The sequence below is a fragment of the Excalfactoria chinensis genome, chromosome 1 (genome assembly GCF_039878825.1).
Source record: "Excalfactoria chinensis isolate bCotChi1 chromosome 1, bCotChi1.hap2, whole genome shotgun sequence".
Lineage (NCBI taxonomy): Eukaryota > Metazoa > Chordata > Aves > Galliformes > Phasianidae > Excalfactoria > Excalfactoria chinensis.
Window position 1 is genome coordinate 148,427,135 of NC_092825.1, and position 18,385 is coordinate 148,445,519.

General features: G+C 32.8%; 1 long non-coding RNA gene across 1 annotated transcript; it reads left to right on the forward strand.

Moving 5' to 3' along the window:
• Window positions 1-4,216: 4,216 nt before the first annotated feature.
• On the forward strand, window positions 4,217-17,400 carry LOC140249755 (uncharacterized). The gene is made up of 3 exons (XR_011903074.1): window positions 4,217-4,255; window positions 12,628-12,684; window positions 17,324-17,400. It is a non-coding gene; the product is annotated as an uncharacterized lncRNA (long non-coding RNA).
• Window positions 17,401-18,385: the final 985 nt, after the last annotated feature.

Genomic DNA, 18,385 nt, shown 5'->3' on the forward strand with positions numbered 1-18,385 from the left:
CCTTGTAACTAGTGATAGGACTAGAGGGAACAGCCTCAAGTTGCACCAGGGGAAGTTCAGCTTGGATGTTAAAAAAATTTATTCTCTGAAAGAGTGATCAGGTGTTGGAATGGACTACACAGGGAGGTGGTTAAATCAATGGAGGTATTATATAAATCACTGGAGGTATTCAAGAAATGTTTAGATGCTGTTCTAAGGGACATGGTTTTGTGGGGTAATATTGGTGGTAGGTGGATGGTTGGACTGAATGATTGTTTCCAACATTTGTGTTTCAATGATTCTAATCCTATGGTGTGTGAGAGATGTAGTACAGAGTTTTGCTTGGATCTCAGTAATCAAGGCTTGACAACAAATTACTTAACAAAATATATGCCTTAATGAGACTAAAAAGAGGAATGTAGATAGTAAGCTTTATATCCCTTCAGTTTCTGGGAATCTGGCATACATGTAGCCTTGGATAATAGACACCAGATTGATTTAAACCACAGCTTGCTGAACAGATCCAGTCCAGGAAGAATTCTTTCTTTTTGATCTCTTGGAACTATGATAGCATTATAGCATTTTCTTATAGGAAAACAACTCTATTTATTATGTATATTGACAAAATATAGAGGATTTTTACAGGAGAACTTCCTGCTGCAGTGTTTGTGTCAGACTGTTTAATCTCCAGTATGAAACAAAGGAGACAAAGCTTATCCTGTGATCAAGGAATGTGCGCCACACAATGCAGGCCTGAAGATAATGTTATATGTTCAGCACAGTGTAGCATAGCACATACCTGGACTTATATGGGTTAACTGTTATGTGGATATCTATGATCATACACACAGAACATAATATGAAGAACAATAATTGCAGTGTCATAAAGGACTTAAAATGTCAGGATGTTTAATTCTAGAACACAGTTCTCCACTTTATGATTTCAGACCATGGTTATAATTTCCTGTTATCTCAAATACAAGGACTAAAATCAAGTATTTAGTAAGTAATAATTTTCTACATTCATGAATTATACAGTGGCAGGCAATCTTCTCAAGCACTAATCATATACCTTGTTATACTCAAAAAAGGGTCTTTGATATGGTTTTTGATCATAGACATAATTCAGAAGAGGACTCAGGTGATAGAGCACTTTCAACAGTAGCTCTTTTTTAGGAATGCCAGAGAGTCTGTCATCAATGGCTGTTACGCTAGTTTATCTTGATGCTAGCTTAGATTGCTTGCATAGATTAAATTCAGTTTTCCTGAATCTCAACTTGTGTTCATTTTGTGACAAATGCTTGAGAAATTCTTGGTTTGTTTTGATTTCATGTTTATGAAGTTAATCTTTATGTATTGTGATAACAGATATCCCATTTTTTTCCTCATCTTTTAAAGGGATACAAAGTGAACAACCCACGTATGTAAATTCAGTTGTATGCCTATATCTGTTTGTGAAGAGGAGTCTTAGATAAACAACAACTGAGTTATGAGAAACAATAGTAAAAAGTAAATAGTATAAAACACCTCTCCTATGAAGACAGGATGAAGGAATCTTATTTAGTGGATGGCAACTAGGCCTGTGGCAAGGTGCTTGGAATCTGACGATCCTTGAGGCCTCTTCCAACCCAAACCGTTCTATGACTTTATGAAAGCTCTAGTGAAGAAAAGTTTTTCTTTACTTTTTCAGACTGAAGTCCTACCATTAAAGAAATTTTCTTTTTGACGAACTTTTTGATAATGCTTCTTTCTGATGGGAGCTATGTGGTTGGTCCTGGCATAGGGTACAGAAAATAATTCCGTTTACTTATATTTCCATATAGCAGTTTAAGAACATCATTAAGTCATCTAGGATAGCTGCAAAACATCTTGGCAAACTTCTCTGATTTTCTGTGTGTTTCTTTTTTATGTTGTTTTCCTAAACTTTTCAGACAAATTCAATCTTCAGAGGCATTACTCTTACTCTCCTGGGAAATCTAGTGTCTTAAGGAGATATCACATGGATGACATTAATAGCAGGGGCAGAATAGACTGCATCTGATTATCAAGATTGAATGATAGCATTATCTACATAAAATGCCTGGATCCAAAAATAGTTCTACTGCCAGTACAAAATGTTATATATTTTGATGATATGTTATTATACCCTTTTGTAAGAGTATTAATCATGAGAGTGACACAATCTTTAACTAATTTGTTATTTTTGTCTCCTATTTTTTCCTTATTACATATAATTTGCTCAACATAGTTCTGGACATGGAAAATAGTTTATTTGTTTAATTAGATTAAACTAGTTTTAATCAAATTAATTAACTTCTCTACTAAAGAAAGTACATAGCAGTGCATCCAGAGACTTCCTAAAATCCTGAACGATTTGTTCAGAAACATTTAACTCAGTGCAGAGTAATACTGATTGAAGCAGAATTGCTGCTTTTGCACAACTCATGACATCTGTTTCTTTTTTTCTTCTGTCAGTGGCTTGGATCTGTAATAACTTCAGTGATATCACACCTGAATTACAGTGCGGTGTGATAAGTCATGCACATCAGCACTCTGTGCCATTTTTGAAAGGTCATCTTGTAGGCTTTGAAGTTGTGCCATTTATGAAGTCCAAACAGCTATCTAAAGACAAGTCTTTGGAGTCTGGAAACAAGTGTTCTTTCTGTCCACACATGGTGTTATTTTATCTTCTTAGTACTATATTGCAGATGCCTAGATTATAGCCCAACTTGTGCAGAATGAGTCAACGTGTAGTCAGCCTCATATAATCACTATTTGCAGAGATAGAAATCCTAATATTGAGAGAGACTTTGGGAAGTAACTAAGGTTAACCTATGTTTTCTGTTGATTATTACTAAAAGTGGAGTATAACGAATAATGTAAATGTATAACCAGGGTGCTATATTAGATCCCATATGCTTACATACATACCTGATTCCTGCTACCCACAGATGGCACCATTTTCCTGCTAGTTCTGCCCTGTATCTCTATGGTCCACAGATGTGCTGAATAAGTTTTAGCAATTTAGCAAGTGTTGCTATATGGCTACATGACAGCACCCAAACCGTTTACCTTAATTTACGATATGAAATATAGCAGATGTGGAGTTATCATAGTGAAGTTCCAAAATTCAAGGAAATAAGAACATTCAAGCAGTGACAGGTAATATTCTAAAGTTTCACAGTATCCATTTGGTTTGAGAAAGTCTGCTGAAGTTTGAATATGTTAACAAATGTTATCTCAGCCCTGTAAGGCAGAATAGCAGGATGGAAATCTCTGTGCATGCAGTCTCCTCTAAAATGGTTTAACATATCAAACATAGCTCGACTGTTGTCAACTTGGCTTATTTATTTATTCATTCATTTATGTATTAACTAAAAGCCCTCTACTGACAATCTGACTTTTCTCTTCCTGCTTTTATTGGAAGCAGGTACAGTGTTAGTCTCTCCAAATGGCCAGAGGCTGCACTTTATCTTGTTTCCTTTATGTGACCTCTGAAGTTTGAGTTTGTGCCAGTTGCCTCTGATCCCAGCACTGGCCACCACTGAAAAAGTATGTCTCTGTCCTCTTTGCACCCTCCTTTAAGGGAGCACTTATAGACATTAGTAAGATACCTCAGAACCAAAATAGGAATCAATTTGTCTATGGGCAATAGTTTAAAAGAAATAAGATATTTCATAACAAATCCCATAAAATGTGTTAGGCCATCAGGATCTGAACTGACTTCATTTGCAGTCTGTACTGCACATGAACTCTGGGCTGCTAGAGTCTTAATATAAAAACACAGCCCAAGAGGCTGCAATGATAGTGAGTGAAATGTTCCAAAAATAATGCCTCTTTTTCATTTCCATTGAAGTCATAACAGGTAAAACAAGCATATTAATATTTGATAAAGTATTTTCTCAGGTACAAATCACTAGTATTCAACATAGTCACCATCTTTAGCTATGTGGTTTTGCAAGTGATAAACAAGGACTCTTGGTCACTGCTAAAATGCACTATTCACTTTTTTTTTTCTATGTTAACATCTACTGTTTGGTCTCCATAAATGATCAGCAAGAATCAATGAATGCCAAGGGTGCAATTTTTTCCATTTGTAGGAATTCAGATACACATCTTTTCTTCATACACACTTCCATGTCAGACGCTGTTTTGTCAGGCTGCCCCTCTGCTGACATCTGTTGCACAGCAACCAAATGTAACAGAATACTGGCAGGGAGTCTCTACTGCCATGCCACCAACACCTGCCGCTGACTTTGTGAGTCGACATATTGAAGTAGGTGTTACTTTGAGAGCAGCTCTTATATAATTAGAATTAATATATACATATATATATAGCTGTATAATTTTATTAAATTGTAAAGTACTTAAATCTAGTAGAATTACTTATACTAAAATATACTTTCAAGGTATATAGGAAAAAAACCCAACATTTTGCAAAATCTTTCCTTCCCATTCACAATCACTATCTACTATCAGGAGATTATAATGTGGTGTATCTCCGTAAATACATTATTGATTATAATGAAGAACAAAATAAAATACTTCTGTTTAGATGTTATTTATACAACTGCAATTAGTATTTTTTTAATGTGATTTTTTTTTCCTTTACAAAGAATGGTAATTATGAGATACATAAATGGTATTTCTATAACTATTTTTAAAATATATATATATTTATTCTTTAAAGCCATGTAACATAGTTTTGAGTTATGGTATGCTGAAAAGCAGAGTCACTTACTGATAATAAATCAAAATTCAGAGTTTTGATGCATTCAGCTCTAATCTTTAAAGACATAAAATCATTTGGTGCATGTGTGAATAATTCTTAATGGAAGTTTGATATGATGTGAGCAATTTTATGTAGTATCTACATGTCACATAATACATTTATTCTTGTTATATCCTGAGTTGAATAAGACACATGACTTTCTGACAGTATTTTTAACTTTTCCCCCTACTGTCCTGTTTTGAAAGAGAAATAAAAGAGAATAAACAAAGTATTATGAAAGCTAAGATCTTTTAAACATCTTACTTGATTATTCTCCCACTGAATAAACAGAATCTGCTATACAAAACATTATGTTCTTAGTTTGTTTTCATAACTTGCATCCAAAATAATTTTCTTCTCTGTGCAAAAGTAGAATAGAAAGTGAGTGAATTGCAATTTATTTAGATTTATAAATTTAGATTTCAGACTTTAATGTAAACATCCAATCTCTCAACTCTAGCCAACCATATACTAAAGAGTCTGAACAGATTTCATTATTTGAAATTGCCACAGAGATCTCAGTAACTCTCAGTATCAGAGTGACTGAGAATAGTTTATTCATAAATAATTGATGAAACACTTCTTTATCAAGTAAAGTGAGCAAATAGCAGACTTAAGAAAAAAAAATTATGTGGAATACAAAAGGTAAAATCTGATAACAATTTGATATACAGTATTATTTGAGAAACTGGAGGTAGCATAGGGTGGTTTGATTTCAGGTGATCCTGTCACCTCATGTCTTAATAATCTCACCTCCGTATAATTTAAATTTGACCCACATGGGAAGTAGATATAAAGAATCAAAACACAAGCATTATTGTGTTTATTCAAAACATGCCTTCAAAAAAGTGTAAGGAAATGGAAAACAGGTTCTGAAGGTCAAATTGTTCCACAGAGTATCTCCACTGATGCTGATGGAGTATGCTTAGGCTTTTCTGTCACAGGTGCTATCAGGAATAGAAACGTTTTACAGAGTTCCTAAATAAATTTCATCTCATCTCTCCCATCTATCTGTCCCAAATTAATTCACTCTATCTTCTTTTACTGAAAATTGCATGAAAAATAACTTAAACTACCATTGTGTTTCCTGACACACACTTGCCAGCAGCATTTTTTAATGAAACATTTCCTACCTGAAGAAATGGTTGATTAATTTGTTTGCATTTAAACAAGAACTCAAGAAACAGAACTAGAACACGTCTTCGTTCTTCAGATTGAACAACCTGGAACAGACAGTTATAATTTGAGAATGTTGAACAGATATGAAACCTCATCTATATCACATGGCATTGGCATGTACTGCCTTCGCATCTACATCTGCATCTGTTAAAAGTATCTCTGTTAAAATTATTTTGAAAAATTTGAATAGTGGAATTCGAAGCATTAAATGGTATTGGTAAAAGCAAAGTTCGGGGGAATATGATTTTCATTTTAAAACATTTCTGAACAGGTTAGCCTAGTTTACCAGCTCTGTAAATGCTTACACATTGTGATTAAATACAGGACATGGCAAAATAAAAACTCTGGTAAAAGGGAGTGCATTCCTCTCACTAAGTCTTTTTGTTTGATTCAGTACATAATACAAAAAGATACTTACTCCTTTGATTTTACTTGAGAATTCTGATTTTCTGATAGAAGCAACATATATATTCTGACAAATAACGCAGAAGTATTTTTTTACATTGGAACTGAAAAGAAAGAAACCACAAAAATCCAACACATAGTAAGAAATAAAATGTGAAAATAAGAATAATCTCCCCATAGAAGAAAAACAATGTCATAAGAATTGAGCTATTATTTCAAAATAAATCTGTAAACTGCAAATGCAGTTATTGTATATATGCGATAGAACTACTTCTAAAGATTCCTTGAAAATTGTCTGTTCAGTTATCCTTGCAGTACTGCACACCCAAATACCCTGTATCTAATCATCACTCGGACAGTTAGGTAGAATGCCTATGTATTTGCATTTATGCAATTGCACATTAGAGTGGCTGAAAATCCATGTTTTAAATGGAGTATAGCATAGCCACTAGACAGTACTTAGTCAAATGGAAAAAGCATTCAGCTTGATTCCTCTTAAGGAAGAGTAATGACAGTCCAGAAGAAAATATAGGAACTAATATTAAGTAGTGGATAAAAATACAGAAATTGAGGCATGAGAGATAGCCACTATCGTCTTGAAGGTGGAAGATTTTTCATTTATAGAGAGAATGTTTTAAAGGAAGATGAGTAACAGTGAGTCATGGTGAGTTGTGACTGACCTTAAAACTTACACAGCAAATATATTTTTTTGAAAGATACCAGCATGCAGCATTATGGACATGTTACTATAAATGTACTATATTCCCTTTCATTTTTTATTCTTTCCCATTAAGTTATACTTAACTAATAATAGATGCTCCTTTGAGGTTCAGCAAGAGTTCTGCACATGCTATTTCAGGATGTCATCCCAGGATACAATGCTGAAAATAAAGAGTAAGTGTTTTTGCAAACAGTACTAATGGGCCACTGTGTTCTATTAGTCACTCTACTGATTTGTCAGTGTGTGACTAGAATCTCTCAGAAATCACCTTAGCATGAGAAGTCATAAGTTCTGTGAATCATACTGTATTTAACAGAATTATTAAAAATACTTTTGGAAAAGATTAAAAAAATATATAAATTCAATGGACAACAATCTTTGCAGGTTTTCTCTTTTTGAAGAACTCAGTAATAGATGTGTTTCCTTCTAGAAGTAATTTGAAAAGATAGATCATTTGTCTATTATTTTCTCACATTTAACAAATTAATCTTCTAAAAACAAAAATGTATTTTATAGAAATGAAGAGTTGTTCTGGTATAATGGCTTTTGGATGAAGAAAAAGAAAACAAAAATTCAAGTGAAAGTCATTGTTATCCTGCAAAAACACAATTTCCAACTATCTTTATGACAAATGAAGAAATCACTTAAAGTTTAATTTTGAAGCTACAGAAAATAAGTGAAATGAAGTAACTTCAACATTGTTCACATGTGAATTTTAAGTTTAGCTGCTAAATATTCACATATTTAACCTACAATAAATATTGAGAAATAGAGTGAAAAACAAACAAACAAAAAAAAAAACATAAAAAAAATGGAGTAAACAATTCTGAAGAATGGCTAACTTTGTGCAAATTGAATACTGCCCTTGACATAGATTGATTACAGTAGAAATGTATATGCCCACATAGGCACCTGCACTTGAGACCTAAACTTATGACTTGGAGTTTAGATCTACTTAAAGTTCATAGGATTCAAGTTTTGGAATTTTATTGAGTTGGCTTTTGATTAATATACATCTATCTTGTGAAACTAAAAATATTGAAGGCAAATCTTTCATTTGTGGAGGCAGCCTGGTTTGCTTTTTAATTTTTCCTTAATTTCCTGCATTTTGAAGACTTAAATTTAATGTCTGCCATTAACAATAAATGGTGAAGCAGTTCATCTGATATTCAGACTATAAATATATCTAGCATTTGTGGGTTCTAGATGAACAATATTCTACCCCTTTGGTTCCCAGACTGTATCTGCAGAAAAATTTATGTTGGAACCCAGATGTGTACCTCTCTTTTTCATCAATTAAATGAAAAACTTGTATATTTTAATGATATTATCTATTCATGTGTTCATACAGAGGCTTGCATTGGAAATATCTAAGAAGTTGTTTCTCAATAGCTGATACAGAGCTTAATAAAGCATTCTGAAGTGTCAAATGCTACAAAAATTTTTCTGATCAGTCCAATTTCCAAATTATAAGCTAAAGGTTATACAAGAAAAGTCACTGAATAACACAGAGTTTACATAAAAGAAATATAGTAAAGTGAGAGACCATGAGTAAAAGGATACTGTTCCCATGCCCGGTGGCTTTTCTGTTTTCTGTGTACAGCTGCAAAGAGATGTAACAAAAACCTTTATTTTTAAAGGGAAAAAATACCTGACTCTCTGTAACAGCAGTGTTTAGGAATAGGGTGTTTGGAAGGCAGCACGTATTTTTCCCCTGGGTATATTTCAGCTGCAATTTCATCAGAAGTTTCTTAGGGCTGCTTGCTTTATATTCTCAGAAATATTGAAAGTTTTGTTGTTGTTGTTGTTTGTTTGTTTTTGTTGTTTTCTTTTTCTTTTCTTTTGTGTAGAGAGAATAATTATAAAAATAGATTGTGTTTCAGATAGCATAATTTAAACTCATTTAATTGCATATCAGACTATTTAAAGCTAGCTGGTCTTACTGTCAGTACAAAACACACCAATTATGATTATTTTTAGATTCACTATGAGTTAATTTCCATGAAATCTATTCAATGCAATACTTTTCCCATGTGGGAAAAGGATTATTTCTTTCCAATTCCCTTTTAAAAGTAAATACAATATGGAGAGTCCTTTTTGTAGTAGAAGGGAAATCTAGACACATGGATTATATTTTATTCAGTTTAAGATGCATCCTGATGGAAATTTTTATCTTTCTGATGAAGAACATGTCACTCTTGTCTGAATTTCAGAATTAACAATGAGATTGGTGTTTGATGAAAAAACATTCTATAAAACCTTTCAGTCACAGTAATGTTCATAGTCTTTTCAGCAGTGTCTCTGATGAATAAATCATACTTCTAAGCTGATTTCACTGGATTCCAATGCTTATTAAATGAATGCACTGATGGCTAGCAGTGTTATGTAGTCTTTCCATGCTCACTTCAGGAAACACTCTGACAAGACAAAAATCATACAATTGAGAGAATAGAAATCACATCCTGTTGCAAGTCCTGATAGTGGCAACACATAGTTCCTGAGCAGTACTGCCTCCAACACAGTAGCTGATACTCAAAAAAATTAGGAAAAAGTCACTGTAGAGATTCTACCACTTTGTATCATACAGTTACTTGGCTACAAAATAAGGCAGAATAGGTGTCATGGTGAACTTAAAATATGTCATAGGTGAACTTAAAATACATGTGAGAATGCAAAGAAATGTATTTGTGGAATAAGTACTCCTAATTTTACTGGACAGTGGATTGTGGACTATGGACTATGGACAGGCTTGTCTCAGGAATGGTGTGGTGAGCACAACTAGGGAAGTACTCCTGCCCGTGTACTCTGCACTGGTGATGCCCCACCTCAGGTACTGTGTTCAGTTTTGGGCACCTCAGTACAGAAGGGACGTTGATGTGCTGGAGAAGGTCCAAAGAAGGGCAACAAGTCTTGTGAAGGGCTTGAAGTATATGCCCTATGAGGAGCAACTGAAGGAACTGAGGTTGTTTAGTCTGGGGAAAAGGAGGCTGAGGGGAGACTCTTCCCATATCTGAAAGGTCGTACAGCAAGAGCAGGGTTAGTCTCTTCTCACTGGTGACAGGTGACAGGATGAGGGGAAATTGCCTCAAGATGCACCAGGGGAGGTTTAGATTGGATATGAGGAGAAGTTTATTTACAGAAAAGGTTGTTATGCACTGGAGTAGGCTCCCCAGGGAGATGACTGAGTCACCATCTCTGACTGCATTTAAAAACTGTACAGATGTGGTGCTCAGAGACATGATTTAGTGTAGGGTTGTTAGTTAGGGTAGTATGACTAGGTTGTAGTTGGACTTGATCTTTAAGGTCTTCTCCAACCTCAGCAATTCTATGATTCTCTGTGTTCAGTTCTATTATCAGAAATAAACAAATAAACAGTGTGTTACTTCCTTTCTTTTAATATTTTTTAGTATCTCAGAAATAGTTACCACTGGCTTATGTCCTCCATGTTCAATTTTTATGCTGTGTAACTTAGGCAAATTCTTAAGTAAAACAGCTGAGTGGAACAGCTCCTGCTTTTTACTTGTTATAAACTAACTGTAAAGTTAAGTTCTGAAACTTAGCATTTTTGTAGACCTTTGCCATACAGAGAAATCATTCTTTGATTGTTTATGTTAACCCCTACAGTAGCTTTACTCATGGCATATTGAAAGGCAAAAGAAACAATAAGTGCTTTGCATTAGTCACTGCACCAGTCTGGAAGAAACTGGTTAATACTTGCTTGTAAGTGCGATAGTATCATCATAATATCATATTCATAAAGGAATCTGAGAAGAAATTCTATAGAATGGCTTTCATTTCCTTTGAACTTCTGACTGCACACAATCTAGAATATTTTCTTGAAATCTGTGCCCAGGATTGCTTTCAAACTTTCTTTCTAAGAAGACAGTATAATCTTGAGAATGCTTTTATGGGTGTCTTTAAACGTCTAATGATGACAGAATCAGGCCCTTGCATTTTGATTTAATTTCTTTACATTTGGGAATTGCTAGAAGTATAACTGTTTTGAGAGAAGCTATTGTATTTAAGTACAACTTTATTGTTAATAACAACTTCATTGCTGTTAGTATTGTTTTGATTTGTTTTCAGATAAATCCTATGCAATTTTTCTTCTCCCTGTCCACTTGCATATCTATTTTGTTCCTTTTCTACTCAAAATGACATGCACTGCATCATCTACTAGTATGAAAATTGGAACAAATAGCCTCTGATGGCAGAGACATAGCCTAAGTGAAAGTTTTTTGTAATATTTTAGACTGTTCTTCACATTTTACATTTCTGTCATGACAGCTTCATTTAAACTTTATGCAATCTTTGAGAAAACGGAAATAGGTTATCTTTATTTTTTAAATGATGTGACAGGACTAAAATCAAAGAAATGCATTCCTTGACTGCAAAACCATATTTTTAAGAAAACATTATTGCTGCAATTTCAGCTATATGTAAAAAGTTTGAAATGTCATTTCAATTAGATAAATGAAATACTAAATATAAAACATTCCTTAGCTGTCAGTATTTACTTGAATTTCAAGCTTTCTGTGCAACTTGTGTTCACATTCAACTTTCTTTTAAGATATATAATGAATGGCTACAAGACTTAATCTCTTGGATGAACAAAGGAATGTCAGTAATAATATTATACCAATGGAAATGATAGAAAATAAGATATATTAACCTTCACATTCTCCATATTAATGAATTTCATGGTGTATCTTGAAATAGATAACCTGCCCAACTTGGGGTATATGCAAAGGACATAATTTCTTCTTAACATGTTTCCAAGGAAAAGATGGTAGAGAATAGGGTTGAAGGTTCTTTTTATTATTTATTTATTTGTCATAATGCTCTTGGAAATTGCTGTACATCCAATATGTAATATTGTTGACAAATTAAAATCTGAAATTTAAATAAGTTTGAGGCTATTCAGTATGAGATATTGCATCTCTGATATTTCATTAGTAAGTGGAAATGTGGTAATATCTGGTAAGGGAGGACAATTTTCTGCATTGCACATCAGAGATCTGCCTACATGGTTGAATGTCAGCTTGGTTAATACACAAGGCTTGTCCTAATTTGTTTCTGTGCAGTTAAATTCAAGGGGAAATACATTTTTAGAAAAGTAGCAAACTCATCAGAAAATATACTATAGATTTATATACTGTAATAACCAGAAAAAAACTTTTTTCCCATCTAATATTAAAGAGAGATCGTCACTCCAACTCCATAATGCTCTGACAGTATACTTTGTGACAGCTTGGTCTCTGAAATGATGAATGAGAAGGAGGAAATAAAATTTTATATTTTAGAGGAAAAATACTCCTACTCTAATGTAAATAATAATAAATCTCCATTAGGTGCTGGTATAGGAAGGAAAAAATATTCATGTTTTTTCAACTGCTAGCAATCCATTCAATCTTCACTCCAGACCTGCATTCTCCAAAGCTGACAGAGGAATACTATTTAAAGTTTGGAAGCCCTGAAATGATACAAGACCAAAATAGAAACATTAAATTGTAGAAGTATAATAACTCTGCTCTAAGTTAATTATATTTTCTTTCTCTAAAATGTCAAACAGGACAAGAAGGCGTACTATCAGATGTCATCAGTATACAGTTTATATTAACTCTACAAGGTATGTGCAAACTGTTTCAAATATGCTAATATTTAGATTCTGGTTGCAAACTGTAATGGAATTTGTCCCCTCTTGGAGACATTAGAAATATAGGGGAATTTTCCCCTCTCAGAGTCCTTCACTAGTTGTTGTATTGAGATTGGTTGTTTCAGGGCCGAAAAGTATGCTAAATTTGTGCAAAGCAGGTTTTCTTGGTCTGTACTCAGATTAGAGGTCTGTCATTTTATAGAATAAATTTCATAGATGTAGTTCCAAAGATCATATTCTTAATAACTCTTCTTCATAATTCTTAATAACTTAATATCTATGAAAATCCATGGTGTTCTTACCACTTATTTTCTATACAGATTTTACCTAGGAACAGATAATGAGTGTGTGTACAAAGTATTGTGGGTAAGATAGAGTAAATGACTGCTCTGGATGCTGAGGTTTCTTTCTGATTATAACTTTTACCCTATCTGATGGTCAGATGCAATTTCTCACTTTCCCACTCGAAATCATTTTCTCTTCATGTTAACTGTCCCTCTATCACAGAGGTCATTGAAAGTATAGGAAAGTCAGACAAAAGGTTATGCTGGTTCTTGCTGCATGGCTACTTGAAGTTTCCAGTCTCAAATGTTGGAGATTCCAAATATTTGTCTCCTCGAAACTTCCTTCTTCCTTCATATATATACATATATATATATATTTCCCTAGGCCTGATTCTCTCAATAAAAATAGCCTACATACAGAAGCACAATGTATGGTCAGCCTCCTAATCAGTGGTCTCTTTATTAACTGGAGACCTCTGTGTTCCAGTTTTACAGTCTAGGTGTTATCACAGTGTAGAACCAAGCATTCATGTTTGCAGCTAGCAAGTGATAAACTTGTGCTTAAGAGTTCAAAAGTTCAGTTTCCAACATTCATCTGCAACCACATTTATTTGCTACCTGTCACTGTTCATGATGTAAGTTATTTCTCATCTACAGTCTTCTCTGACTACAGGCTAATCCATGGCTACCAACATCTATAATTCTGATCGAATATCCCATAAATCAGCAAACCCAGATCAATTCAAAAATTGAGTGGATTTTCTATGCTAACAATAGTTTTATAGAGCTGTACATTATAATAAATAATTAATTTGCAGAGCTTGAATTGTCAGAGGTGGGATTTTTTGTGCAGTTTACAGTGCATGGTGGCAAATAATCTCAAGTTGCTATAAAGCAGACTGAATTCAGACACATCAGAACTATTTTCTGTTACTTTCTAGAGGTTAATCTTATCCGTTTTAACACCACATACAGTGAAACACAGACAATATTGTTTCTTCCACCTAAAAGCCATGATAGTTTTCCAAACAAACAACAGCAGTCAGTCTTCTTACAACTCACAGCAATATGTCATCTCTGGAAGAGGCCAGAATTGGAGGTTAGATACATGATACATTCTACAGCTATTATGGTTGGACCACTCCACTCCCTGTTATAAACTGTATGTCCCTATTCAATTTAAGCTTCAGCTGCAGTACAGAAAGTTTCATTTGGCACAAGGGAGTCTCAAAATCTTACTGTATTCAGTCTACATGAACAGCTAAATAAATGTTCTAATATTAAGTAAGGTTTCTCAAAAGCTTTATGATCTGATTTCAACCTGCTTACTACCACATTGTTTTCCAAAAGCAAAAGTAACTTGTATCACAGAAAAATGAAATAAAAACATTCTGTTCTGAGAAAAATCTTTTACTAACAGGAAATGGAAAGTAATAATAACAACAGGATATTTTTCTCCTTAAGACTTTAGAAACCAGTGTTAATAGAAGTATGTTATTCTGAACATTCTGAACATGGTTAAATATGGCAAAGATAACTTCTTTTCATGCACCTTTAAAAAGGATATTACTTTTTTTTTTTTTTTTTTTTTTTTTTTTTTTTCCATCCAATGAGTTTAATTTTTTCTTGATTGAGGAGCATAAACAGTACCTACAGCTGTTGATTTTGTGCTGTAATCCCTTTCTATTATTTTTTTTTCCTGCAGTTTTCTTAAACTATTTTCAGCACACCCAGTTGTAACTGACATTTTTATCTTTCCTTCATGCCTTTCCCCTAAATATTGCATTCTGCAAATATTCCTACACTCTTCCTGCAAAAAAGTATTCCATCCTTTTTAAAATGTTTTTTTACTTAACAATTCCCTTATACTGCATTCAAGATTTTTCATCTTTCAGCTGGAACGTCAGGACAGATGGAAATCTGGAGGAAAAAATAAACTGATTTTCTGTGTCTGGTTTTATTTTCAATTCAGATATCATTTAAAAGTTCTCAGTTATTTTGTTAAATGTTTTGTTAATATCCTCACACCTTTTCAACAGCAAATAGGAAATGTGAAAGCAATGTAGATGTGATCTCTAGATGCTAACCCTGAAGAATAAACCCAGAAGTTTATCCCACAGTTGTTATTTTTGCAAAGCAAAACAAACCAAAACCAAAACAAAACAAAACAAAAACATATATTAATAGGTATACCACAGAGACAATGGTACCTGAATACTCCTTCACTATCATATAAAATATCAAGGTCTTCAGTGAAAATTAGGGAAATCCTGCTTCCAAATGGAGACTTACATGCAACTTGGAAATTTTCATTATAAATGCCTTATACTTAGCAAAGAAACATATGAGCCTAGCTTATTATTATTTTTTAATATGAAATGTTCAATAATTTCAATTGTAGATGCAATGACAATCCCATATACAAAATTTACATCTCTATGGAAGCTGAAATCTTTTATTTTTCTATTTCTTCAGATATGAGTAATTTCCAAATAACTTACGTTAGAAACTTCTACTAATCTTGGATGCATTTTTAAAAATTATTTACTATGAAATACAAAAACTACTAAAAAATATTTCATATTTTATGAAATGCACAGAATGTTAGGAAAACTTATGGTTGTTTCTAGCATCTCTGTTAGTTTGTCGACAATACTTTCCTCCAGTCTTTGATTAATTTTATAGTTCTGAACATAAAAGTCATCCAGCCAACGTTTATATTTTTTCCTGTGTTTTATTAAGGTGTTCAATACCTTATATTAAGTTATTTTAGTGCAACTCAGATTTTTTACTTGTACTTCTTTAGTTCTATTTGGCACATAAGAAATTAGAGGCATATATTTATATGAGGAGATATATACTTCACAGTCAAGTTCTTGACGTTTTCTAACTTAGTTCTTGAATTAATAATGTCAACAGCAATTATTCTAGTAGTCCAAACAGTTCTTTGGTTTTGTTTGTTGTGCATTTGGTTACAAATAATTGGTTATAAAACTTCTGATTACAGTTTATAATTGAGTACTGGGAATTTCATCTTTCAATAGCAACAGATCAGTTTAATACCTATTTAGAGATTTTTATTTTTATTTTTGTTTTTGAACATTTTAGTGTACTCTGAACATTTTTGTTGTACATTTACAAGTACAACAAAAGTGAAGAATGACTTTTGACCTGTGAAGTGAATGTAAATTTATTCTTGTTATCTGACAGCTACCTAAGGGGGAGGAAAAAATAAAATAAAATAAAAAATGACATGCAGTTTTACTCCTAAGATATTGTCAATTGTTACTGGAGAATACACTCTAATTCTGAGCAAATGTAAATGTTGAAACAGGTGGTAATGATCTGGTATCCAAAGTGAAATATCTCACCACTGTATCAAACATCTGCTAGATTGTAAGTTTAGTTTTTTACTGGTGTTTTTTGTTTTTGTTTTTGTGTTTGTTTTAAGTTTCAGCTAGTAACAACAACAACAACACCAGGACAACTATTACCTGTATGACAAGTTAGACCTAAAACTCAAATATTTTGTGACAACTATCTGAGGCTTAATCTTTAAAAAATTAGCAAGTCTTTGTTCTCTTTATTATAAATGGATGTTTTTCTTGTAAATACTTCATGGTAAAAGAATAAGGCACCTAAGTGTGTATAACACTTAAATTAAAATATTTAGCTTTTAAAAATATATATATTTTTAATTTTTAATTTTCTATTTAAGGAAATTTCAATTTAACAGTGATTATAGTAGTTTACACTTTACTTAAAGGCCAGGAGGGGGGTGGGGAAGGAAGATAGGTACCTCTGTGAGTTTGAGACTAGAATAGTATATTGAATTATGTCTTTAATTAAAATACTGATATTTATCTAACATTATCTGTTTTACACTTTTCAAATATTTCCTCCTCCCCAGCTGTAGAGTTCTTTATTTTGTTTGTTTGTTTTGTTTTGTTTTCCCAAATAATGTTGCTTATTTTTTAAATTCATTTTTGTTTTTAAATTAATGATAAATACTAAGATATATTGTTTGAAAGCAAGAATTGTTTTTTTTGGAATCTAAAACTTGTAAATAAAGTTATATGACTGAACTCTTTCAAAATACATAGTTTCTGCTCTAGGTCATAGTAATTGAATTGCCTTCACCATTGTTTTTTCAATAGCAAAACTAAAATAATATTTTCTTTCATTTTTCCTCTGAATTTCTTCATGATCAATTTTTCTTGCGTAAAATACGCAATATTTTATTTATATATAGTTATACATACACATGTAGTTTCTATGATTTCTATGTTTTCTATCATTTCTATTTTGTTTTCCCTCATTCTTTGTAGGGGAGGAATGAGTAAACAGCTATGTGGTGTCGAGCAGCTGCCAGGTTAAACCGCAACAAACTGTGAAGATATAAAGGTATAGAACTGTTGTATCACCTGTGATGATTTACGGATGTAGGAAAGAAAAGATTGTAAAAATGAGTAATTGTTATGGTTTTTTTCAGTTAGTATAGCAGAAGAAAATATTTTGTTTTCCTGAAATCCTGTCTACTCTCTTCCAAGCTAATAAGACTCATACCAAAATATTAATTTCTAAGAAGAGAAATAATAATAAAAGCTGTATTGTGTGTTCAGGAAGTAGTAAAATGGTTGAGCAATTATGTATTCTTATCTGAAAATAACTGTTATAGCTGAGCTCAAAGGAAGCTTAGTCAAACAGCAGCCATGATTAGTGTCATAACCACAACTGTTTATGACATTTCTATACTATTCCCTTAGGCTTTTGTAATTATATGAGCTTAGAATGCTATAAAAACTTTGAAAATCAAAGTATTCAAAATCAAATCAATATTTTTGTCTGTCAAAATTTAAGCCTTAAATATTGCTGTTACCACTACTTACACTGATTTTGAAGAAATGACGTTCAGATCAAGGGTATTTCTGAAGGTGATAGTGATGGTGATGAGTAAATTATTACAGAGAAAGATACTCGTATTAATAGATACACTTGTAATCCTATATTCACATGTCCATTAGGAAATTTAGAATAGATCTATATAATAATACATTTATTTAAAATATATACATGACTACTATAAAGGTGTAAGCTTGCATGTAAACTACAAAAATACACCTTCCTTTATTTCAAACATCCAGAGTGATTTATATAGAAGCATCTCCACTGTCATGAAAGAGTAAACTTTCTAGTGCTTGGAGTAGAAGTAAACCTTTGAAACTGTAAACCCTGAAGGCTCAGAACCATTACACAAATGAAAAGAATTGAAAATGTATTTTTAAAATGCATTCTGTTGACAATACTGATCCCTGTAGTCATATAACCAACATGTCCAGCAGGGTTTTTCCACAGAATCCCATTAAAAAGATTCCCCTTCTGGGAGGCAA